The sequence below is a fragment of the Chelonia mydas genome, chromosome 7, assembly GCF_015237465.2.
Source record: "Chelonia mydas isolate rCheMyd1 chromosome 7, rCheMyd1.pri.v2, whole genome shotgun sequence".
NCBI classification, from domain to species: domain Eukaryota; kingdom Metazoa; phylum Chordata; order Testudines; family Cheloniidae; genus Chelonia; species Chelonia mydas.
Window position 1 is genome coordinate 49,824,758 of NC_057853.1, and position 26,990 is coordinate 49,851,747.

At 46.5% G+C, this 26,990-nt stretch overlaps 1 protein-coding gene across 6 annotated transcripts in view; it reads left to right on the forward strand.

Moving 5' to 3' along the window:
* Positions 1 to 26,990, forward strand: part of DAG1 (dystroglycan 1) — a 115,955-nt gene that overhangs the window by 19,899 nt on the left and 69,066 nt on the right. For 2 of the 6 annotated variants that reach the window (XM_043550949.1, XM_037904102.2), the window contains exon 2: positions 21,148 to 21,228. The exons of 3 other annotated variants lie outside the window; for them this stretch is intronic. The gene's annotated coding sequence lies outside the window, so the exon portion shown is untranslated. Of the gene's footprint in view, positions 1 to 20,132; positions 20,150 to 21,147; positions 21,229 to 26,990 lie in introns of those variants that run through there. One more of the 6 variants, XM_043550948.1, reaches the window with a different exon arrangement.

Genomic DNA, 26,990 nt, shown 5'->3' on the forward strand with positions numbered 1-26,990 from the left:
TGCTTGTCTGCTTTCCACATAGCGTGGTCCCGTATAACATCGGACCAATGGGTCCTCAACACCATCTCCAGGGGCTACACGTTGCAGTTCGTCTGACCCGCCCCCCACCCCCCACCCCCCCGCCAATGGGCTCGGGGGACCCGGAACATGCCCACCTCCTAGGGCAGGAGGTGGGACGGTGGAAAGAGTACCAGTAGAATTCCAGGGAAAGGGGTTTTACTCCCGGTACTTCCTGATCCCCCAAAGCAAAAGGGGGTCTCAGGGCCATCCTGGACTTGCGGGATCTCAACCGCTTCCTGGTCCATTCCAAGTTCCGCATGGTGTCCCGAGCCTCTATTATCCCCTCCCTGCACCCAGGGGACTGGTACGGGGCCCTAGACCTTCAGGATGCATATTTTCACATTTACATTTTCGAGGGGCACAGGCGCTTCCTCCGCTTCCTAGTGGGGTTAGATCACTACCAGTTTACGGTCCTTCCGTTTGGCGTATCCATAGCTCCCAGGGTTTTCACAAAGTGCATGTCTGTGGTGGCGGCCTACCTCAGATGGCAAGGAGTACAAATCTTCCCATACCTGGACGATTGGCTTCTCAAGGGCAACTCTCGGGCCCAGGTAAGGGACCCGGTGTGGAGCTGCTCAGGTCCACATGCGCGGATCTTGGCCTAGTGGTGAACGAGACCAAATCAACATTAGTTCTGGTACAGCACATAGAGTTCATTGGGGCGCTGCTGGACTCCTCCAGGGCTGCAGCATCTCTCTCGCTGGGCAGGTTCGAAGCCCTACGAGACCTCATCGCCTCGGTCACGCGGTTCCCGGTGACAATGGCGAGAGTGTGCCTTCGGATCCTGGGACATATGGCGGCATGCACGTATGTGGTCCGCCATGCCAGGCTACATATGAGGCCCCTCCAGCTCTGGCTAGCCTCCCAGTTCTGCCAGGCTTGGGACGGGCTAGACAAGGTTCTCACAGTCCGGTCCCCAATACTTACGTCCCTGCAATTGTTTTACCCGAACAATATGCTGCAAGGGTTTCCTTTCGGGAGGTGACCCCGTCATTAGACCTGGTGTCCGATGCGTCGGACTTGGGCTGGGGAGCTCACACAGGGAGCATGCAAACTCAAAGGAGTTGGTCGGCCTTGGAATTGTCCCTCCACATAAATGTCAAGGAACTCAGGGCAATTCGTTTGGCGTGCATAGCTTTCAGCATGCACCTTCGCAGCAAGGTGGTCAGGGTCCTTACGGACAGCACCGCGGCGATGTACTACATCAACAGACAAGGCGGGACTCGTTCCTCGGCCCTCTGTCTGGAAGCCCTGAGCTTATGGGAGTTCTGTATAGCCTACGATATCTCCCTGCGAGCTTTTCACCTGCCTGTGATCCGCAATGCGCGAGCCAATCACCTCAGCTGGATTTTCTCCCCCCAATACGAGCGGTCGCTCCACTTGGAGGTCGCTCACCTGCTCTTCTGAGAGTGGGGAGTTCCCCAGGTCGACCTCTTCGCAACCTGCCAGAACTGGCGTTGCCCAAGTTCTGCTCCAGGGGAGGAGTGGGAAGGGGGGCGATCTCGGACGCCTTCCTCCTACAGTGGTCAGGCCAGCTGTTCTACACCTTCCCACCATTTCTTCTCATTGGCAAAGTCCTGCAAAAGGTAAAAAAGGACAGGACGCATGTCATCCTCATAGCCCCAGCGTGGGCCTGCCAGCACTGGTACGGGACCCTCCTACACCTCCTAGCAGCCCCACCCTGAGGAAGTTGCTGCTTCGCCCGGACCTCCTCTCATAAGACTGAGGCCGTCTCCTCCATCCCAATCTATCCGCGCTCCACCTGACAGCATGGCTGCTCAGTGGCTAGGCGAAGAGGAGAGAAGGTGCTCAGAGGAAGTCAGGCGGGTCCTCATAGAAAGCAGGAAGCCGTCCACATGCCAGGCATACCTGGCGAAGTGGTCCAGATTTTCCAGATGGGCAGGGGAGCGGGGAGCCTCCCCATTGTCCGCATCGCTCCAGCTTATCCTTGAGTACCTCCTGTCCCTTAGGACCCAAGGGCTGGCACCCACCTCTGTCAGGGTACACTTGGCGGCCATATCGGCCTTCCACCTGTCAGTGCAAGGCCACTCTGTCTTTTCCCACTCTGACTTCTCGTTTTCTGAGAGGCCTAGACTGTTCATTCCTGTATGCTAGTTTCCCCATACCGCAATGGGACCTAAACCTGGTGGTGTCCCGTCTCACAGGGTCCCCCTTTGAACCCCTGGCCTCGAGTTCCTGGTCTTGCCTCTCATGGAAAGTAGCATTCCTTGTAGTAATCATGTCGGCCCGACGTGTTTCAGAGCTCAGGGCCTTGACCTCGGAACCCCCATATACAGTCTTCCACAGGGATAAAGTCCAGCTTCGCTCACATTCCGCATTCCTCCTGAAGGTGGTCTCCACTTTCGATATGGAGCAGGACATTTTTCTTCCAGTGCTGTCCTAAGCCCCATTCCTCCAACGAGGAACGCCGCCTTCATGTGCTCGACGTGCTTGGGCGCTGGCTTTTTATCTAGATTGGACCAAGCCCTTACGGAAATCCTTGCAACTGTTCGTTGCCTCGGCCGAGCATATGAAGGGGTAACCCATTTCCACCCAGCGCCTTTCTCGCTGGATCACCTCATGCATACGCACATGCTACGATCTGGCAGGGGTTCCCCCGCCACCGATTGTCAGGGCGCACTCTACGAGGGCTCAGGCCTTGTCAGCGGCTTATGTAGCCCATGTCCCTATCCAAGACATATGTTGGGCTGCCACTTGGTCCTCAGTCCACACGTTTATGTCGCATTATGCGATCGTCACCCAAACTAGAGATGATGCCGAATCGGCCAGGTACTGCGTCCTGGGAACTCATAAACTCCTACCCACCTCCAACAGTTACCTGTTCCGTAACTGGAGTTCTTTGAGATGTGTTTGCTCAGGTGTAATCCACTTCCCCCCCTCCTTCCCCTCTGTTGGAGTTGTCCGGCAAGAAGGAACCGAGGGTGGGGGGGAGTGCGCAGCTACCCTTATAACTTGATATAGAGGCGCCACTCCAAGGGTCGCAGCGGTGCTCCCCCGTACGGGTACTGCTAAGGGAAAAACTTCCGGCACTGGTACAAGTGGCGAGCACACACACCTACTGTGGAATACACCTGAGCAAAGCATCTTGAAGAACTCCAGTTATGGAACAGGTAACTGTCCTTTTTTGTGGTCCATTCAAAAGTGTGTGGTGGTCCGGATTTAGCCATGGTCCACCTATTGACTACTCCTGCTCTTGACTTTAGAGATCAAATCTAATCTTTCCAAAGAAATAATTGCAACTAGAAATAAATATGAACCCTTTCCAGAAGTGCATGCTGCGAGGGGATGCAACCCCATGCTCTGGGTATTCTTAAACATCTGACTGCCAGAAGCTGGGACTGTACAACAGGGGATGGATCACTTAATAATTGTCCTGTTCTGTTCATTCCCTCTTAAGCATCTGGCACTGGCCTCTGTCAGAACACAGGATACTGGGCTAGATGGAGCTTTGGTCTGATCCATTATGATCATTCTTATGTTCTTAAGAAGCCTTAAACAGCACTCTTTTGAAGTTGTGCTTTCTTGCATGGAAAATACCCCTTACACCCATTGGATGTGGGAAGGAATCCATCACTCCAGTATAATGTAACTTTACCCATGTTTAGCTGTGGGTCCAAGCTGTCTATTGTGGTAGTAGATGGGGTTGGTACGACTCTTTACTTTGGTATATAGAAATGAGCTCCTTGTGGTTTTGTTGGTTAATTTAGCATTTAGGAAGGTTTGATAAAGAATAACCTAGGTCCTAGATGGGAAGGAGCTCCTCCATAGAATCATAGAATATCAGGGTTGGAAGGGACCCCAGAAGGTCATCTAGTCCAACCCCCTGCTCGAAGCAGGACCAATTCCCAGTTAAATCATCCCAGCCAGGGCTTTGTCAAGCCTGACCTTAAAAACCTCTAAGGAAGGAGATTCTACCACCTCCCTAGGTAACGCATTCCAGTGTTTCACCACCCTCTTAGTGAAAAAGTTTTTCCTAATATCCAATCTAACCTCCCCCATTGCAACTTGAGGACCATTACTCCTCGTTCTGTCATCTGCTACCATTGAGAACAGTCTAGAGCCATCCTCCTTGGAACCCCTTTCAGGTAGTTGAAAGCAGCTATCAAATCCCCCCTCATTCTTCTCTTCTGCAGACTAAACAATCCCAGCTCCCTCAGCCTCTCCTCATAAGTCATGTGCTCTAGACCCCTAATCATTTTTGTTGCCCTTCGCTGGACTCTCTCCAATTTATCCACATCCTTCTTGTAGTGTGGGGCCCAAAACTGGACACAGTACTCCAGATGAGGCCTCACCAGTGTCGAATAGAGGGGAACGATCACGTCCCTCGATCTGCTCGCTATGCCCCTACTTATACATCCCAAAATGCCATTGGCCTTCTTGGCAACAAGGGCACACTGCTGACTCATATCCAGCTTCTCGTCCACTGTCACCCCTAGGTCCTTTTCCGCAGAACTGCTACCTAGCCATTCGGTCCCTAGTCTGTAGCGGTGCATTGGATTCTTCCATCCTAAGTGTAGGACCCTGCACTTATCCTTATTGAACCTCATCAGATTTCTTTTGGCCCAAACCTCCAATTTGTCTAGGTCCTTCTGTATCCTATCCCTCCCCTCCAGCGTATCTACCACTCCTCCCAGTTTAGTATCATCCGCAAATTTGCTGAGAGTGCAATCCACACCATCCTCCAGATCATTTATGAAGATATTGAACAAAACCGGCCCCAGGACCGACCCCTGGGGCACTCCACTTGACACCGGCTGCCAACCAGACATGGAGCCATTGATCACTACCCGTTGAGCCCGACAATCTAGCCAGCTTCCTACCCACCTTATAGTGCATTCATCCAGCCCATACTTCCTTCACTTGCTGACAAGAATACTGTGGGAGACCGTGTCAAAAGCTTTGCTAAAGTCAAGAAACAATACATCCACTGCTTTCCCTTCATCCACAGAACCAGTAATCTCATCGTAAAAGGCGATTAGATTAGTCAGGCATGACCTTCCCTTGGTGAATCCATGCTGACTGTTCCTGATCACTTTCCTCTCATGTAAGTGCTTCAGAATTGATTCTTTGAGGACCTGCTCCATGATTTTTCCAGGGACTGAGGTGAGGCTGACTGGCCTGTAGTTCCCAGGATCCTCCTTCTTCCCTTTTTTAAAGATTGGCACTACATTAGCCTTTTTCCAGTCATCCGGGACTTCCCCCGTTCGCCACGAGTTTTCAAAGATAATGGCCAAGGGTTCTGCAATCACAGCCGCCAGTTCCTTCAGCACTCTCGGATGCAACTCGTCCGGCCCCATGGACTTGTGCACGTCCAGCTTTTCTAAATAGTCCCTAACCACCTCTATCTCCACAGAGGGCTGGCCATCTCTTCCCCATTTTGTGATGCCCAGCACAGCAGTCTGGGAGCTGACCTTGTTAGTGAAAACAGAGGCAAAAAAAGCATTGAGTACATTAGCTTTTTCCACATCCACATCCATATTGAATATGATCCAAAAGTAGAACTTCAAAGGAAGATTGCATTGGTACCTAAACTGACTTCTCAGTTTGCAGTTGCATTGGCCAAAATATTCAAAAACCATGGAAAAGAGGGCTCGTAAGACCAGATTTAGGTGTATAACCATGGTATTTTAAACAGTGCTTAAGTTAGGAGCACAATTCTCATTCAGGTCAATGGGATTTGTGCTACTAAATCACTTAAGCCATTTCCACATACACCCAACATCTTCAAGGCGGTTGCCAATTGGAATGGCTTTCAAGAACTAAACTCGTGGACAGGGCAGCTGGGTTCATGCTGAAGAAAAGCAGAGTCTTCTTTTTGGTGCTGAAAAGATGGTTCTGCTCTGCAATCTTAACTGATGCGATATCGGAGGAAAGGGGAGATGTGTTATCTTCTCTGTCTCCAGGCAAGTCATTCCCAGGTTGAGAAAGTGGCTGCAAAGGTTCGTGTACAGGTACAGTGTAGCTTGAAGGCTTGAACTTGATGCTAACAAGCTTGTTTGGCCATCAGTAGGTGCTTCATTTCTGCCTTTTGAGCTGACCCCAAACACACTGAGAGGCTTATGAGCATATCATTAGCAACTTTTAAATTAATGAAACAGGCACAAAAGATGGCTGAATCCCAACTTGGGGAGTGGGAGGAGGGGTCCCGGGGTCCCACGACAAAGGCATTGCTCTGAGGAGCCATGACTAAATGGAGGTGAAGAGAATTTGCTTTCTAAAGAGATGAGGGTGAGGGTCAGGGTCAGATCAAAGTATTTACACCCAGGCTAATGTCTATCTGGTTTGGCTTTGAAGCAATATGCAAATGGAGCTGGTTTGCAAAAACTTTCAAAGGCGAACAATTGTCCCATTTACAGTACTCCCCTCCCCCACCCCCTTACTGGAAAGGAATTAGCTTGTTCCCGTGGATAGGAATGTTGTTCTCTTTGGTAGACTGGAACTTTCTGGAGGACCTGTAGTGAGCTCACACACTTGAATTCTTTGGGAGTGGCTAGCTGAAGTTCCTGTGATTGCTGCTGTTTTAGAGCAGAAACATAACTGGAGCAAAACTTATTTCCAGGTCAGCTTGTTGGTACTATATGCCACCTATATTCTGAAAGGAAATTTGAGTCTTGCTATGTAGTGGTCTTTGGACAGTGTGGTGTTTCCTGAGCAATTAGTGTTTAGCACGCTGTCCTCTGTTCATTTCATTCCATGTGGCTGTACTATACAGCAGGGATTCTGAAACAATTCCATAATGTGGCCCACATCTTTGTAGAAAAAGGGTCTTAAAAGCTGCTTCCTACCCTCTATTCACATTCACACATCATTGTGGCAACTATATGCTTACATGGAAAAGTAACAAAGTATTTAATATATTTAGCTGTCCTTAAAGCTGTTTAGCATCTAGAAATAAAGAGAAGCCAACGCCAATTGACTAGCCACCTCTACACAGTCTGCTCGCAGGTGATTGAGTGGACTGCTTGTGGTCACCAGATCTGTCTGGGAACTTCTGCTGTAAAGGAATCACTTCATACGCTGCCAGCATGCAGCCATTTCTGTGAGGCAAGTGCATTACCAGTGCATGCCACTTTGATGCTGGCTTAGGGTAGGAATGGAAGATGGGTATTACACCTCACTGAAACTGCAAGTACTCTTTATATATGCAACATGTACCTTCATTACTCAAGCCAGAATTTAGCCAGGTCACTGGGACTGTTACTCCTCATGTTCGTGGAATGTCATGGGGTTTTGATCAAGTATTCAGAGACTTGGCTTGCTGTTTTGTGGGAAAGATGACAGCCCCGCCAGAAGTCTGTAGTAGCGGTGTTTCGTTAGTGACCCCTGCAGGGGTAGGTTGGATCAAAGGCATCTTGTTACTATTATTGCTTGTTTGGAATGCATTAGTTTTCTTGGGCAGACTCCCATCCATCTATTGTGTAGTCCTGATCCTGCTTAGCTTGAGATGTAACAAGATCACTGCCCCTGAGGTGCTACATTTGCTTGCTTTTATACTGATGTGAGCTTCTTTTTGACATATAAAGAAAAGGAGTACTTGTGGCACCTTAGGGACTAACCAATTTATTTGAACATAAGCTTTCGTGAGCTACAGCTCACTTCATCGGATGCATTCAGTGGAAAATACAGTGAGGAGATTTATATACACACAGAACATGAAAAAATGGGTGTTTATCATGCACACTGTAAGGAGAGTGATCACTTAAGATGAGCTATTGCCAGTGGGGGGGGGGGGGGAGCTTTTGTAGTGATAATCAAGGTGGGCCATTTCCAGCAGTTAACAAGAACGTCTGAGGAACAGTGTGGGAGGGAGGGAATAAAGAAGGGGAAATAGTTTTACTTTGTGTAATGACTCAACCACTCCCAGTCTCTATTCAAGCCTAAGTTAATTGTATCCAGTTTGCAAATTAATTCTAATTCAGCAGTCTCTCCTTGGAGTCTGTTTTTGAAGTCTTTTTGTTGAAGAATTGCCACTTTTAGGTCAGAAATCGAGTGACGAGAGAGATTGAAGTGTTCTCCGACTGGTTTATGAATGTTATAATTCTTGACATCTGATTTGTGTCCATTTATTCTTTTACGTAGAGACTGTCCAGTTTGACCAATGTACATGGCAGAGGGGCATTGCTGGCACATGATGCATACATCACATTGGTAGATGTGCAGGTGAACGAGCCTCTGATAGTGTGGCTGATGTGATTAGGCCCTATAATGGTGTCCCCTGAATAGATATGTGGACACAGTTGGCAACGGGCTTTATTGCAAGGATAGGTTCCTGGGTTAGTGGTTCTGTTGTGTGGTGTGTGGTTGCTGGTGAGTATTTGCTTCAGGTTGGGGGGCTGTCTGTAGGCAAGGACTGGCCTGTCTCCCAAGATTTGTGAGAGCGATGGGTCGTCCTTCAGGATAGGTTGTAGATCCTTGATGATGCGTTGGAGGGGTTTTAGTTGGGGGCTGAAGGTGACGGTTAGTGGCGTTCTGTTATTTTCTTTGTTGGGCCTATTCTGTAGTAGGTGACTTCTGGGTACTCTTCTGGCTCTGTCAATCTGTTTCTTCACTTCAGCAGGTGGGTATTGTAGTTGTAAGAATGCTTGATAGAGATCTTGTAGGTGTTTGTCTCTGTCTGAGGGGTTGGAGCAAATGCGGTTGTATCGTGGAGCAGGTCCTCAAGAAATCCATTCTGAAGCACTTGGAGGAGATGAAGGTGATCAGGAACAGCCAACATGGATTCACCAAGGGCAAGTCATGCCTGACCAGCCTGATTGCCTTCTATGAGGAGATAACTGGCTTTGTGGCTATGGGGAAAGAGGTGGACGTGACATACCTTGACTTTAGCAAAGCTTTTGATATGGTCTTCCACAGTATTCTTGCCAGCAAGTTAAAGAAGCATGGATTGGATTAATGGACTGTAAAGTGGATGGAAAGCTGGCTAGATCATCGGGCTCAATGGGTACTGATCAACGGCTTGATGTCTAGTTGGCAGCCGGTATCAAGTGAAGTTTTGTTTGGGACCGACTGGCTAAGCGGCAGTTCTTCAGAAAAGGACCTGGGGATTACAGTGGATGAGAATGTTGACTCATATTCAGTGGACTGAACATGAGTCAACAGTGTGCCCTTGTTGTCAAGAAGGCTAAGGGCATATTGGGCTGCATTAGTGGAAGCATTGCCAGAAGATCGAGGGAAGTGATTATTCCCCTCTATTCAGCACTGGTGAGGCCACATCTGGAGTATTGCATCCAGTTTTGGGGGCCCCACTACAGAAGGGATGTCAACAAATTGGAGAGAGTTCAACGGAGGGCAACGAAAAGGATTAGGGGGGTGGTGCACATGATTTATGAGGACAGAGGCTGAGGGAACTGGGCTATTTAGTCTGCAGAAGAGAAGAGTGAGAGGGGATTTGATAACACCATTCAACTACTTGAAGGGGGTTTCCAAAGAGGATGGAGCTAGGCTGTTCTCAGTGGTGGCAGATGATAGAGCAAGAAGCAATGGTCTCAAGTTGCAGAGGGGGAGGTCTCGGTTGGATATTAGGAAACACTATTTCACTAGGAGGGTGGTGAAGTACTGGAATGGGTTACCTAGGGAGGTGGTGGAATCTCCATCCTTAGGTTTTTAAGGCCCAGCTCGACAAAGCCCTGACTTGGATGATTTAGTTGGTGTTGGTCCTGCTTTGAGCCAAAGCTATAAAAAGGGGTGGGACAGAAAAAAATGGGGCTGCCAGTCATGAGAAATCCCCTAGTTACCGCCTGAGCTAGAACTAACAAGGACTGTACAGGGAAAGGATTGGACCCAGACTAGAAAAGGAGTCTAGTCTGTAAAAGAAGCTTATTGGAACATCTCTGAGGGTGAGATTTACCTGTATTCAGTCTCTTAATGTATTAGGCTTAGACTTGCATGTTTTTGCTTTATTTATGCTTGGTGACTTTGTTCTCTCTGTCACTTGAAACCACTTAAATCAGACTTTTTATACTTAATAGAATCACTTTTGTTTATTAACAAACCCAGAGTAAGTGATTAATACCTGGGGAAGCAGAAAGCTGTGCATATCTCTCTATCAGTGTTATAGAGGGTGGACAATGTATGAGTTTACCCTGTATAAGCTTTATACAGAGTAAAACAGATTTATTTGGGGTTTGGATCCCGTTGGGAGCTGGGTGTCTGGGTGCTGGAGACAGGAATACTTGCTGAGCTGTTTTCAGTTAAGGCTGCAACTTGGGGGCACGGTTCAGACCCTGGGTCTATGTTGCAGCAGGCTAGCATATCTGGCTCAACAAGACAGGGCTTTGGAGTCCCAAGCTGGCAAAGAAATGGGCTCAGAGGTAGTTTCAGCACATCAGGTGACAGTCCCAAGGGGGGTCTCTGTGACCGAACCCGTCACAGTAGTGGATTCTCCATCCTTAGAGGTTTTTAAGGCCCCGCTTGACAAAGCCCTGGCTGGGATGATTTAGTTGAGGTTGGTCCTGCTTTGAGCAGGGGGTTGGACTAGATGTTCTCCTGAGGTCTCTTCCAGCCCTAATCTTCTATGATGCAACCCCATGCTCTAGGTGGCCCTAAGTCTGTTTGCCAGAAGCTGGGAATGGGCGACAGGGATTGGATCACTCAATGATCGCCAACCCTAATCTTCTATGATTCTATGCGTTCCCACTACAATGCTGTGGCAAAAAGGACTAATGAAATTGTAGGATGCATAAACAGGAGAAGGTAGTAGGAGCAAGGAGAGGTGATTTTACTCTGCATATGGCATTGTGTGCAACCAATGCTGGAATTCTGTGTACTGTTCTGGTGTTCACAAAGGATGTTGAAAACTATAAAGGTAGTGAGTAAGCCTGATATGTCTGGGCTATGAGCTGGGATCTAGTGTGGGCTTGGGAAGTTAACGGCTTTCCTGATGTGCTGCTGCATTTCTCACCTAAATCAGAATCCCCCAAAGTTACTGTTCTTGCTTTAATTTTAGCCTAGATTTCTGAAGCTGAACTTTAGAGCTGGAATGTGGGAGTTAGAGGAAAGCAACCTTTGTAGCTGGACAGATGCACTGCGGGGACTACCATGGAGTCAGTGTACTCCATGAGAAACATGCCTCTGCATGGGTACATTAAAATCTTGTTAAAGCATCGTTTGGTCCCTCGACTCTGATACTATAAGTGTTTAGGAGAATGTCAGATTGAAGAGAGTGTTTCTTGTCACTGTCAGGAGTTCCTTCTCGGCACGTAACAAATGGGCTAGGAATCTCTAATGGGAGGGATAACTTTGACCTGCGGGTTTTCATTTGTGGTTCTGAGTGGCAAGGTCCATATTGTATGCTGGGCTGTGCTGGGGTGGCTGTTCGTTGGCATTTTAGCCCAGGCATGTTTTTAATGCACCCTAAGTAAATGCCGGCAGTTTTCAGGCTTATTGGAGACTCTTCTCTTGTCCTTTTGCAGAGTGTGTACATAAATAGGTTAGCATTTGCTTAGGGTCAGGCTGATCTATGTTTGAAAGCTATGTTGTGATTAAATTTATGGCAAGATTCTTGTGTAGTGGTGTCTTGCTTTCTTTACTCCAGAAGCCTGTTTTGACTAATTCAGAATCCAGAGGCGGCAGATGCTACCTTTGGACCCCAAAAGATTTAATTAGATGGGACTTCAGAAGAAGGGATTCTTGTTTGGTGTGACTCTCTCAATCAAAAAAACTATTTTCAAAACTAATTGCCATCTGTGTAGTAAGAAATCTGCCAAGTTTGCTTTGTCTTCCCATGAGTTTGTTGTGACTGCAACATTATTTAGCACTAGTTTTATCAGTAAACACCCTTTGAGATGAGTGTTTTACTTCTGAAAACTATCCAGCCAAGTAAGAACTTCAGACTTATTTCTAACTTTACTTAAACAGAAACTGCCTTGCTCCTAATATAAGGTAGAGTGGATAAAATCAATTAAAAATCAAAATCTGACCTCTCATTTAAATTGGATTTTTTATTTAAATTAAATACAGGGTGTTTTTAAAATAAACTTGCTTAAAATTAAATTTGAAATTAAGCAACCTATGTTAAGGCCTAAACTTACTATAATCTATTGCAAACATTTAAGTTAAATTAAAAAATAACATGCTTCCAAGTTTAAAAGAGTCAAGCCACTTAACTGGTGGAAGTCACTAGCTAATCCTGGAATCTGAGTTTTAAGTGCTTAACCAACTTTTGACTGTGCTCCTGCAGGTGCAAAGACACAATTTTCTTCATTTCAGTTTATTCAACTAGTTCAGTTCAGTGACTAGCTTGTTGACAGTCAAGAAAAAGCAATTTGGAACTGAAAAAGGAGGAGTACTTGTTTTTCCTCTTTCAATCCATGAATAAAAACTTCATGTGAGAGGATGAGATCTCATCTAAAATCTTGAAGGATGCACATGGTGACCAGAAAGAATCAAAAAAAGAAAAGGAGTACTTGTGGCACCTTAGAGACTAACAAATTTGTTTGAGCTTGTTAGTCTCTAAGGTGCCACAAGTACTCCTTTTCTTTTTGCAAATACAGACTAACACGACTGCTACTCTGAAACCAGAAAGTATCAGTTCACTAACTACAATAATACATCCTCAGTTTAATAAATCAAGTAGTTTTGAATGCAAAACATATTTTGATAGTTTTTTAAATGTATCCAACACACTTAAGGTAGTTTTATTTACTTTAAAAAAAAAAAAGCTGATTTGTGCACTTATAATTGAATTTGAATTTCCATCCAAATAGTTTGACACAAATCAAGTAAAAATTAATCTCAGTAAATAAGAAATGCATCATTCACCATTTTCTAACAATACAAAATGTAAAAAATAAGAATCTGCATAGATGTAAGTTAAGCTATATAAATGTGCATAAATGTAGTGTATTCTCCTGGTTAGCAAAAAGAAGCATCAAATTTAGTGTAAAATGCTATATTTAGTTGCAAATCAATATGTTTTAATGATTATCAGCCAAGGAGAACCACCCTTTATTTAGGAAAAGAACTAAAGTACAAATGCAAAACATGATTAAAATTAGTGATTTCCTGCTTGCTTATTTAAGTCATGATTAAAATTGATCTGAATTGCTTTGATGTAAATCAAAGCGCCCTGGTTTAATGGAGCAGTTACAGTGCCTGGCCATTTGCCCAGAGGGGGAAAACTGAGCCTAAAAGCCCAGCATTCTGACTTTGCTTATGTCTATACAGCTCACAGAAGCGACCTTCCCAGCCTGGGTCAACAGACTGGCTCTAAAGCCTGGGCGTGGGGTGGACTTCAGATCCCAAGCTCCAGCCCCAAATGCAACTTCAAAGTGATGTCTACACAACTAATTTTAAAGCACTAGCATGAGCCCTGCTAGCTCAGGTGTGCCAGCTCAGGCTGGGAGGCTCGCTTCTGTGTACGCTGCGTAGACATACCCTTGAGGCAGGCTTGGGAGTTCCTAGAAATTCTCCAGCCAAAACGCACCACCTGTTTCTGCTGTGGTTTAAGGTTTAGGTATTTTTATAGCTAACCTATGAAGATTTTGTCTGCAAAGTGGAGGTCTTGGGAAGGGAGGAAAACCAAACTATTTTTACTGTCACAAATATGGCTTGCCATGTTTATTTTAGTCTCTGGAGTCACTCAGGCCAATGTGAGGTTTTTATATTCTCCTACTGTTACAACAATATGCTAAATATATATTATAAAAACACTGGGAATCAGAAGAAAATATTTGCCACTTATGGAAGCTGAGGTACTGTGTCCTGTTGTAGCGAAGAGCCCGGGAAGGAGACTGCAGGAGGGTTCAGTAGTTAAATGATACTTTTGCATTCTTCTGTGTTGGGTGTAGCACTCTCATGTCCCTGGCTCATTAAGGGCCCCTCTGCTAGGCAGCTGGCCTTGATGTCAGTTATGCTCTGTATATGTGCATTTCCATGGCACACTCCTCCCTGCAGAGAAGGGACTGCAGTGATAGACACGCAGTAGGACTTAAAAATCCATTTGCTAGTGACAAGTAAGTAAACTTTGCCTAGTGCATAGAGAAAGGGTGGAGCTTGGCTTTCACTTCTGCAGAATTTAAACTTTCACTTTTAAAGTTCCTAGTTCTGGTTGCAAAGAAAAGTGTCCAAATGTGATCTGATGTAGTGCTGTCTCCCTGAGTCTCCACACATTTCAGTGTCTCTGCTGCACCTCAGAGCTTTGCCAGACAGCAGGAGAGTTAATCTATTTAATTGCTGCTATTGAGAACCCTGCAGGCAGCATGAAACTGACTATCAGGTCAATTTTACCCTGCTGCTTGGCTAAGTTGGGAGGACTCAGAAACAGATCTCCCGGGTATTGCCTTTGGACATCACTGGTTAGGGATTTTCCTTCATGTGTATTGGCCTGGCAAGTGGTATCTTGTAAATTTAAGGATTACACTGCCTCTCTCAAATGCTCTCCAAATTTCCTTTTAACACTTGGATCCTGGCAACTACAGGTCTGCTCTTAGTATTGCAGTAGTGCCAAGGGATCCATAAGATCAGGACTTCACTGTGCAGATATGGAACAAAGATGGTCCCTGCCCCATGGAGCTTACAATCTAAACTGCATTGTTGCAAGACGAACCATCAACCCAACTAACATTATGTCTGTGCAGAACACTTCTTCATGGAAGAACCGAGATGTGAGCAGACTGAGGCTGTCTACACTACAGCCTATGTTGGCAAACTTTAGGGGTGTGAATAGTCTCCTGCCAACATAGCTTCTGCCACTTGTGGAGGTGGGAGAACTGTAATGATGCTGCCGTTGGTGGGACACAACTGAGAGTATCAATTCAGGACAAATTGCTCAGGGCGGTCACGGCCCAAGGCTGGGTGTCCATTATTATTAAGGCATGCCAAACCAGCCAAACAGAGAGGACTTTCGTTTTACCCCACTGGCTAACCACAAGTCACACAAGCAATTCCCTTAGATACTCCAGTTTCCCAATATCATCACCAGTGCCACTCATTATGGGGATGATTGGTTATGAAAACGGATACCCCAGTAAAAGAAAAAAGAGTTCTCCTGATCCCAAAGGACCAAGCCCCAGACCCAGGTCAAATGATAACTTAGATCTTACCCAAAATACACGCTTATAGACCATTCTTATTAACTAAACTAAAATTTATTAAAGTAAAGAGAGAGTTGGTTGACAGATCAATATACATAGAGATTTGAGTTCAATTTCTTGAGGTCCAGTTACATAGTAGAGATGGTGAGTTTGTAGTTGCCAAAAGTTTTTAGAAATAGTCCATAGGTTATAGTCCAATGTCCATATTCAGGGTGACTCCAGTCAGTGACTGGGGATCTCAATTCTTATGGCTTAGGGTTTCCCCTTCTTGAAACCCAAAGCAGATCTGAGATGAAGAAGGATGGTGTCCCAGGATCTTTATACATTTCCAGCAGCCTCTTGGCCTGAGAAAACAATAGGTATAACTTTCCGTCTCCCAAACATCATGGCAATTAGCACAGGGTAATTTATCCATTAAACAGGTCAGATACAGGTTACCACAACCTTCAAAGAGAAACATAGACAATAATACTATTTCACTCTAGTGTCTTCCTAAATGTTAATACTCATTTTTTGATCTTTGAATCAAAGTCATAGTAATAGACAAGACTTGTTTACTTACATCACAAGACCTGAACAAACAGCTACCCTTCTATCTCTAACAGTGCAGGCTTGCATTTCAAAGCTCTATTCATTCACATAGCTTCCTAAAAAGTATTTAAAGTTCGGCCATGGGTCATGTCAGACTGTAAGTTAATTAACTCTTTCATCATCTGGACCCATGGAAAAGAAGCCCTTGAGGAATTCCACCATGATTTCAACAATTTCCAGCCCACCATCAACCTCAGCCTAGACCAATCCACACAAGCGGTCCATTTCCTGGACACTACTGTGCTAATAAGCGATGGTCACATAAACACCACCCTATACTGGAAACCTACTGATCACTATACTTACCTACATGCCTCCAGCTTCCATCCAGGACACGCCACACGATCCATTGTCTACAGCCAAGCTCTAAGATACAACTGCATTTGCTCCAACCCCTCAGACAGAGACAAACACCTACAAGATCTCTATCAAGCATTCTTAAAACTACAATACCCACCTGCTGAAGTGAAAAAACAGATTGACAGAGCCAGAAGAGTACCCAGAATTCACTTATTACAGGACAGGCCCAACAAAGAAAATAATAGAACGCCACTAGCTGTCACCTTCAGCCCCCAACTAAAACCTCTCCAGCGCATCATCAAAGATCTACAACCTATCCTGAAAAATGATCCCTCACTCTCACAGATCGTGGGAGACAGACCAGTCCTCGCTTACAGACAGCCCCCCAATCTGAAGCAAATACTCTCCAGCAACCACACACCACACCACACCACAAAAACACTAACCCAGGAACCTATCCTTGCAATAAAGCCCGATGCCAACTCTGTCCACATATTTATTCAAATGACACCATCATAGGACCTAATCACATTAGCCACACCGTCGGGGGCTCATTCACCTGCACATCTACCAATGTGATATATGCCATCATGTGCCAGCAATGCCCCTCTGCCATGTACATTGGCCAAACCAGACAGTCTCTACACAAAAGAATAAATGGACACAAATCTGACATCAGGAATCATAACATTCAAAAGCCGATAGGAGAACACTTCAGCCTCTCTGGCCACTCAGTAAAAGACTTAAGGGTGGCAATTCTGCAACAGAAAACCTTCAAAAACAGACTCCAAGGAGAAACTGCTGAGCTTGAATTAATATGCAAACTAGATACCTTTAACTTGGAGATGAATAGAGATTGGGTGTGGCTGGGTCATTACACATATTGAATCTATTTCCCCATGTTAAGTATACTCACACCTTCTTGTCAACTGTCTAAATGGGCCATCTTGATTATCACTACAAAAGTTTTTTTTCTCCTGCTGATAATAGCTCATCTTAATTTATTAGCCTCTTACAGTTTGTATGGCAACTTCCACCTTCTCTGTATGTGTGTATATATCTATATCTTCTTACTATATGTTCCATTCAGTGCATCCGATGAAGTGGGCTGTAGCCCACGAAAGTTTATGCTCTAATAAATTTGTTAGTCTCTAAGGTGCCACAAGTACTTCTGGGTTTTTTTGCGGATACAGACTAACGCAGCTGCTACTCTGAAACTTAACTCCTTCTGGCTCTGTCACCTTTTAATGAGATTATATTACACTCAGAACCTCACAGGAGAGCTCTCACCTGTCAGCATAGAGCATCTTCACCAGATGTGCTGCAGCAGCACTGCTGTGTTGGTACAGTTGCACTGCTCCAGCGCTGTATGTATAGACATAGTGTGCACCTAGATTTTTATTCTTGTGCCTTTAATACTAGCTTAGAGCTTGAAGAGTAGAGACTTTGTGGTAACGATTGCAGGACTGGAAGTCTTTCAGCTTGGTTAACCTGTATGCAGAAGTCTGGCCTCCTGAAATGTGTAAGGCTACCAGGCTCCAAGTGTTTGTTCCATTAACAGATTAGATTAATATTTATGGTTGGCTCCAAATTAATCTGCTGTGTGTTTTGGATTAAGAAGGTCTGGTCTTAATTGTAAATATTACTGCTTATGTAGTGTGAAGTGCCTATCGGAGCCCACATTCCTAAAGTTAAACTGCATTCAGCTGTATGTCTACTTTGCAATAACATAGCAGCATGCATGTAGTGAAGAGCAGAACTTGTTCCGAGCACTGCATTCCCAATGTGATGGGATAGCCAGCTGCGGAAACTGACCACCAGTTTGGATACGTTGTCTGCTCGCAAGTTTACCTGTTCTCGTAACCTTGCATTGCACTGAGCGTTTGAGCCTGTCCACTGCTTTCAGGGATTCTTTGAAGCCTGTCCTTATTCAGCCTATAGGCAAGTGTCATTTCTTGGGGGCAGGTGAGAGTTGTCATGGAACAGTGGAAGATTGGCGTTAGCATGAATTGAACAGGGCTGGATTAAGATAATCTGCGATGCTAGACATGCTCCCATGTAGTGGTGCTGTAGCTTTGACCCCTGCCACACCCTCTCTTTAGGGTGGTGGTAGCAAGGGTCACCAGCACAAACTTCTGTTTGGGAAGCAAGCAAGCCAGGGCTCCCTCCTCCTCCTCCTCCTCCCCCCCCAGCCCTCATAGCTCCCTGTCTCTCTTCAAGCAGATGGGGGTCCAGGCCAGGATTTGGAAAGCTTCAACTTTCCCCACACACATCCCAGCAGACAACCTTCACTGCCCCAAATAGAGGGGTGCTCTCTGCTGGGGTGGATGGTGGTTAACCCCTCATGGCTGCAGCAGTGGTGAGTTGGGGACAGGACAAACTGGCCTGAATGGAGACAAACTGAGGCTTCATATTTTATTCTTGTCCACCCAAAGAGCTGCAGCAGGGCAACACCCTCTTCCAGTCCAGCACCCAATTGCAGATGTGGAGTGGCAGATCTCCAGGAGGTAGGGGAAGGATGTCCTGTTGCTTGACTCTGGAACAGACTAATGCATCTCCCTATGGGCTCTAGGCTGTATGTGATGTGAGGCACTTGCTTTACCCCTCCAGCGTCAGGTGCAGCTGCTGCCCTCGGTCTCCCCCTGCTGTAGAGTAATGTAAGCCTCTGTCCAAAGTCCTCCCTTTCTGGGTAAAACAAGTCTCAAAAGCAAACTGCTCCAGTAAAACGGTCCTTCCCCCAGCTCCTCACTCCCTGGGCTGCAGCCTTCAGGAGTTCACCTCTTGTGGTGTAGGGTGGTAAGCATAGTTCCTGTGGGAGAGCCCATGCCCTCCCTCTACCACAGCCTCCAGCCCGAAGGCCCGAACAGGGAAGTGGGCAGCCACTTCAGCCTCAGATGTTTGCCTGCTCTTCCCTCAGACCTACTTCCTGTGCTTGCCTCTTGGGCACAGGAGGTCTGCCAGTGGTGGCTAAACCCCAGACCCTCCCAGGTTCCTTCCCTGGCTCGTTCCAATCCCTGGAGATTCTGGCCAGCAGGCTGCTGCTCCCTCCCAGTGTCTCATCCTGCGCAGCAAAAGGAAGCACTACTTGCTTCCCCACCAAGCATTGTTTGCAGTCCACGGCTGCCAGCCCCTGCATAACAGCGATCCCCCAAATGCCTGTCCTGAAAGAGCCAAGACCCAGTAACAAGTGGTGGGCCTGGGCCTGCCCTTAGAGACAGCATGTCCTGCTGTAGGGACTCCAGGACTCCAGAACCTGGGGCAGAAACCCAGTTTATGGTGGTCTGGAAGCAGCTGGAATTGATGCCTGTGCAGTCATGGCAGAATAAACAGGCTTCCAGGGGGCCTCAGTGAGTAGGTCTGTGGCTCTCCTGAAGCCATTGGATGCTCTGCTTTGTGGAGAGTGACTGTTTAGACATTTGGATTATATTGGGGCTACTGAAAGGCAAAATGTCAACTAGCTTGCTATGGACTGAGAATGACTTGGGTTGCCTGGTGAGGCTGGTAGCACTGACGTATTTAATCCTAAAGGGCCTCACCTTTTCTTTCAGCAGCATAGTTCCCTAAATGCAAGTGCTGAGAGCTCTTGAGGCAGTTCCTAGTCCAATGGTCCCAGGGCACAGGGAGACCTTTCCTGACCTTCCGGAGTACTTAGACGACACTCATTTTATGCATAGTTAATTTATAGAAAGTTCCTGATTAAATTTCCTCCAGTAGCCACAAAACCACAGTCTCACATCAGCCAGCTAATCAAATTCTGCTAACTGACTAATGAGTCCGTCTCCCCCCCTCCCCCCCCCCGTAAAGTCATCTCCCTAATGAACATATCGATTATGCAAGAGAAGTGTAGTCAAGGGCTGACTGGGAAAGCTGTCCTGTGAACAAGTTGTATCTCTACTATTGAGACTAATATCTGATTCTAGGGTTTTGTGTGAATGAACTGGGAGCCTGCTTGTTAAGCCTGCTGCTGTGATTGGACTGCTTCTTCCAGACTTGAAAATGAATCCAAGGCTGGGAATTAGTAAGATGGGCTATGCACCCTTTGTGCCTGACTTCTGCAGCTTGTACAACTCGGTGTGCAAGATTGCACATAGACCCATTCACTGGCATCATCTTCCTCTAGGATCTTCTGATTGCTCATCTTCCAGGTAGGGAGAAACATGTATCTGCATGGCCGAAACACAACAGCTCGCCCACTTCAGGTAATGCCTTTGTTAGGCCACATCTATATTGCTGCAATCGATGCAGCCGGGGGTCGATTTAGTGGGTCTTCACTAGACCCGCTAAATCGACCACAGAGCGTTCTCCAGTACTCCACCAGAATGAGAGGAGTAAGGTAAGTCAATGGGAGCATGTCTCTTGTTGACTCAGCGCAGTGTACTCTGCAGCAAGTTGACCTAAACGACGTCGACTCCAGCTACATTATTCACATAGTTCGAGTAGTACAACTTAGGTCAATTTACCCCGGTACTATTGACAAGGCCTTAATGTCACTTTACAAGAAAGCAAGTATCAAAAGTATCTGGGTCTAAGGGAGCAATTATCTTTAAAGGGCACCAACTTGAAATCTAGTTAATCTTTTTTTAATGGTCAGAAATAGTTAAATGTTCTCCCCGTGTTTCTGAACACTCAATACCAGTTTGAGGTTTTATAGTTTTCCTTGCCCTGGCTGCTGTGTGAAAGACCTACACAAAGGGGAAAAAACTGCAGACTATCTCCAGAGTTAACAAACTGAAAAAAGAGAGCTGTTTCTCTGCTCTCTTTTAGTCACAGGAATCTTGGGTGCTATTTGTCAAAATGTTTTAGGCAGGAGTGTGCTGTTTAAGGTCTCCACCCTTCAGAGCTGGATGGAGAATAACAAAGCAGATACAAATGTTGAGATGCTGTGAATTTCTGACTTCTCTTGTCAAGAATCTAAACTGCAGCTCCAAAGCTGCTACAGACTCAGGTTCATCTATCTGCTAGGGTGCCTCTGGAAGGTGGGATGGGGAGAGAACTTGTACGCTGGCCTGCTGGAGTGGGCTGCTCTGCAGCTGGCCTTCTTGCTTTCCCAGCTGTTGGGCAAATTGGCCCCTTCATGCTGAGATGCCTTCACACCCTCCTTGGGAGGGGCATGATTCTTCACACTTATCTCCTTTTGTTTAAGGGTGTGGTTGAACAGTGCAGAAATTAACTTCAGACTAGCAGCTGGAGAGTGGAGAGACTGTCTGCAGGGATTTTTAAACAGGTATGTAGGGAAAAGAATGATCAAAAGGGGGGGAATGACATTTAAACTCTCATTGTAACTTCTTGGCAGGGACATGAGAGCCACACAAAAGGCAGCTGTTCAAGAGCCTACCAGGCCCCCTGGAATAAATCCACTTCAGCAGCTCTTCCAGCCTGATGGAAAGGAAGTTTGTTTGGCACACTTGTGACCTGGAATTGCTTAATTTTTTGTAAGCTGGGCCTGCTCCTTCCCCTTAAATCTCTTCTGCAGCAGTTGATAAGCAGTTTCTCTTTTCTGTCAGGGAAAATGCTGCAGAAAGAAATGCCAGGAATGCAGACAGCAGGTGGGGACTGACAGATGTGCTTATCAATCATGACAGACTTGGTTACAGAGTGGTTTATTTATTTAAACAGCTACTGTTTGCCTCTGGCACAGTTTGTACGGGGCCTCTCGGTCCTTTTTTAGCATATACTGGGGTTCAAGAATGAAAGGCCCTGTATTGCTGTGCCTCCCATCTGAGGGTGAGCTTCCAGACTTCACCTACTAAAGGAAACTAGGTGAAATGGAGGATTTGGTGAGTGTACTTCTGCCTTGGCTCAGCCTGTGTCCAGCAAACCTCTCACACCACACCTGTCACATCTCAATAGCATGTTTATTTGAAAGCAAATAACGTGGTAGATGTTGGAAGCAGGTTATGGGAAAGGTTTGCCTTCCAGAGCAGCAGTGTAGGAGGAAAGAAAGAAATTTTGTTGTGAAACAAATTACAGTTCAGTGAACTAAGCTCACTGGACTATCTTTGTCAGTTAAAACACTTTCACAGTGGTTAGCAATCCCAAGTACATTTTTTCTACAAGGTGCTCTGTTTTTCAGTGATAGAATCATAGAATATCAGGTAATTAGTTAAATTACATCCAAAGTTCCCATCCGGGGGCAGCCCAGCACAGTCACTTGCACCCCAGTGATTATTTGCCAATTCTTGGGGCTTCCACCACAGGAGGAGTCAATCATTACACTAGGAGAGTCTCTAGGTGCTTCCACTTGCCTTTTCAGGGGGAGGAGGTAAGAGGGGGGATCTCCTCCCCCACCCCGACAGCTCTGTCTTGTAAGGAGATGCCCACTATGCTACCTTTTAGGATCTGGAGCCTAAATCAGCAAGCTTCTGCACTGGGCACTGCCAAAGGTGCGACAACTAAATAACTCGGGTCCAAATTGTGATCTCTGGGAGGGGGAGAATTCCAGCTATCCAGTTGCCCAATCCCTAGGTTTCACTGTAAGGAAGGCGAAAAAACCCAGCCAGCTGTAGCCAGTCTGGTGGTATGAGGAAAAATTCTTCCCAGCCTCAACACAGTGACTAGCATAGCCAACAACAACCTAGATGAGGGAGGGAGGGAGGATGGGTTTATTGCTGGAAACCAGCAAACAGGAAGTGGCCCTGAGCAGATGGCTCAATATCTTGTGCCTACCCTGGAAGTCCTGTGGGGACTGGAAACTTTGTGGGACTGTCCTGTCTTGTCCTTTTTGTCTTCTCCCATCGTGGAAACCACCAAAACACACCCTTTTCTAGGTTCGGGGGCCCTCTTACAAGTGGAACAAAGCTAAAGGGGGAGGGATAGCTCAGTGGTTTGAGCATTGGCCTGCTAAACCCAGGGTTGTGAGTTCAATCCTTGAGGGGGCCATTTAGGGATCTGGGGCAAAAGTTGGGGATTGGTCCTGCTTTGAGCAGGGGGTTGGACTAGATGACCTCCCGAGGTCCCTTCCAACCCTGAGATTCTATGATAAAGGACGAGTGACTCTGGAAACTTTATTTGAGCATAAGCTTTTGTGAGCTAAAGCTCACTTCATCGGATGCATTCAGTGGAAAATACAGTGGGGAGATTTATATACATAGAGAACATGAAACAATGGATGTTACCATACACACTGTAAGGAGAGTGATCAGGTAAGGTGAGCTATTACCAGCAGGAGGGCAGGGGGGGAACACCTTTTGTAGGGATAATCAAGGTGGGCCATTTCCAGCAGTTGACAAGAACATCTGAGGAGCAGTCGGGGTGGGGGGGTAGGGAATAAACATGGGGAAATAGTTTTACTTTGTGTGATGATTCATCCACTCCCAGTCTTTATTCAAGCCTAAGTTAATTGTACCCAGTTTGCAAATTAATTCCAATTCAGCAGGAATTCATGAACGCGGGTCACTAGTGCAAAGCGAGTGCAAACCAGTGCAGTGGGGGTCTGACCCTGTGCCTGTCGGCATCCATGGTCATGCTCCCAGTGACTTCAGTGGATCAGGAGCAGGCCCGGAATGCACCAGGCACAGGGTGACGGAGAAGTGGGCACAAGGGGACTGCTAACATGCACAAGTGTCAGGATCCGAGCAAGGCAGGGTGCAAGGCTGCGGAGGATCAGGTCCAGGGAGAGTGCGGGGGTGTCTCTCCCATGTCCCCAAAGATTCATTCCTTCTGCCCTCCTGTGTCCGCTGGAGCCTGGAATCAGAAACCTGCAATTCGTTACTGTGCCATGGCCTCTCCCTTGGTACTGAGTTCTCCCACTCAGTTGGTGCGTGCGTCTGGAACTCCCCACCCAGTGGATACTAGAACTAGCCGTTCATCTCTCCCATGGGCCTGTATGAATTCTGCCTATGAAATATTCCAGAAAGACCAGTAGGATGGTGGGTGGTAGCATATCCTGGAAGCTGATGAGAAGCTGCATATGTCCAGCTGTTCCTCAGATGTTCTTGTCAACTGCTGGAAATGGCCCACCTTGATTATCACTACAAAAGGTGTCGTCCCGTCCCGTGTCCCCCCCCCCCCCCACCCCCCCCCCCCCCCCCCCCCCCGCCTTCCTGCTGGTAGTAGCTCACCTTACCTGATCACTTTCGTTACAGTGTGTATGGTAACACCCATTGTTTCATGTTCTGTATGTGTATAAATCTCCCCACTGTATTTTCCACTGAATGCATCTGATGAAGTGAGCTGTAGCTCACAAAAGCTTATGCTCAAATAAATTTTAGTCTCTAAGGTGCCGCAAATACTCCTTTTCTTTTTGTGAATACAGACTAACACGGTTGCTACTCTGAAATCAGGAAACTTTGTTTCCACTCAACGTCCACTCTGACTTACTTGCTGGTACTAGACCCTGAATGAGTCTCTGATCAAAGTGAAGCCCTGTAAAACTAAACTTCTAGACAAGCCAGAGTGGCCCACAGACTTGCAAATGAAGTGACTAGAAGAATTCTCCCTTTTAGATGATATTCTACATGTAGGCCACTTCAGCCTGTCCAGACAGAAGTCCCTCCTGAGTACTTCCTGCAGTATTGGAAGGAAACTTGACTATCTTTTGAAAGCCATCAATGTTTGTAGAACTGAAAGGAGCACTGATAACTTGAAATCTAGTCTTTGTTATTTAAAAACTGTTCAAGGTAGTTTCTTTCACCACACCTGTTCAGAGTCCCTCTACCAATTTTTGTGGCTTTGCAATCACTTTTTTTTTTTTTTTTTTTGTAAAAACATCTCATTTGCGGCTGTGTGGAAGATCTGTAGAACAGAGGAGACTAATTTTCCCATGCAGCAGGGGAAGCAATGAACATGAGTAAACAAAGTGCTGTCAAATGCAGCATATTAAGACAAGGACAAAAGATAGCAAGTGTAGCAGCGGATCAAAAGCATTTTCAGGGCTCTGATTTGTTTGAGATGGTGACCCTGCAAACTTTCATTTGAAAAAGTTTCTATCCCTTAAGGTTGCCAAGAGCTTTTCAAAAGTGCCCTTATGCAGCTCTACCCTTGAATCTGCAGGCTGGCTGCTCTAGGGTTTCTGTTCAGAGCCGCTGCCCGGTGTCTTACGGAGTAAGTAAGAAGAAAAGGAGGACTTGTGGCACCTTAGAGACTAACCAATTTATTTGAGCATGAGCTTTCGTGAGCTACAGCTCACTTCATCGGATGCATACTGTGGAAATCGCAAAAGACATTATATACACAGACACCATGAAACAATACCTCCTCCCACCCCACTCTCCTGCTGGTAATAGCTTATCTAAAGTGATCATCAAGTTGGGCCATTTCCAGCACAAATCCAGGTTTTCTCACCCTCCGCCCTCCCACAAACAAACTCACTCTCTTGCTGGTAATAGCTATTACCATTAAAATTTAATTAATTACTATTAAGCTATCACCAGCAGGAGAGTGGGGTGGGAGGAGGTATTGTTTCATGGTGTCTGTGTATATAATGTCTTTTGCGATTTCCACAGTATGCATCCGATTTACCAGCAAGAGAGTGAGTTTGTTTGTGGGAGGGCGGAGGGTGAGAAAACCTGGATTTGTGCTGGAAATGGCCCAACTTGATGATCACTTTAGATAAGCTATTACCAACAGGAGAGTGGGGTGGGAGGAGGTATTGTTTCATGGTGTCTGTGTATATAATGTCTTTTGCGATTTCCACAGTATGCATCCGATGAAGTGAGCTGTAGCTCACGAAAGCTCATGCTCAAATAAATTGGTTAGTCTCTAAGGTGCCACAAGTCCTCCTTTTCTTTTTGCGAATACAGACTAACACGGCTGGGAGTAAGTAAGGATAATCATACTGCCATTTGCCCTGATACCCACGTTACCCATTATATTCCATGCCCTGCTCAGAGTTGTTAATCAGCAGCAGAAGGAAATGAACAAAACTGCTCAGTTTCACAACTGCTGTGGTCAGTAGCGACACTGCAGAATCATCAGTTTCACTGTACTGCTGCTAGGGAAAGTGCTGAAGATGAGCAGAGGTGCCCACACAGAGCTATTTTCAAGACAAGATCCATCAAATGGAAGCTGGGAAGTGGAGTAGCGGTTGCTGTTCCAGCAGCCAGAAAGGGCCACCTGTTCAGAGGTTTAGCTATAGCTGCCAGGCAGGGCCCAGAGATTATACTCAGCATCAGATTGGAATCTAGGCCTCTCACCAGGGTGTTGATTGCTCCCTAGAGCTCCCTAGTGGGAGGTGTTCCATTGACTTCTGATTAATAAGTCATCGTCCTAGAGTGTAAGGCCAGAAGGGACCACCAGATCATATAGTCTGACCTCCTGTATATCACAGACCACCAACACTAGCCCTCACATGCTACACTTAACTGAAACGAGACTATGGTATAACAGACCACAGGAGATTGTGCCAGAGGCAGGGAATAGGAAGGACTGAAGTACACCAGTGTCAAAGGCCACTGCAGTGGCTGGGAAATAATTGAATTGTCTGGTAAACTTTTCAATCCTGTTCTTAAACTACTTTGCAAATGATCAGTGTTAGAGCTTATCACGGAGTGTGGGGGAGTCAGGGCCCTGCACTTCCCACTTCCTGCAATTCACTGTGACTCTCAGACAGCCAGTAAAACAGAGTTTATTAGGCGACAGGAACACAGTCTAAAACAGAGCTTGTGGGTACAGAAAACAGGAACCCTCAGTTAGATCCCTCTTGGGAGGTGGGAAGCCCAGACCCAGGTTCTGGGCCTCTCCCCATCTCCCCAGCCAGCTCCAAACTGAAACTCCTTCCGACTGCCTCACCCAGCCACATGCCCGGCCCCTCCTCCAGCCTTTGTCCAGTTTCCCAGGCAGAAGGTGTCACCTGGCCCCAACCTCTGGCTCAGGTTACAAAGGACAGCTGCCATCATTTACGTGCTGGCAGTCAAGTATCATCCCTCAGTGAAGTCACACCCTTATTTCCCATCACCATCTAGTATTGGTGCAGTACCCCAGGGAAACAGAGGCACTCTGTGTGTTAGCAGAAAACCGTAAACTAGTAAAACTCTCATGAACATTACC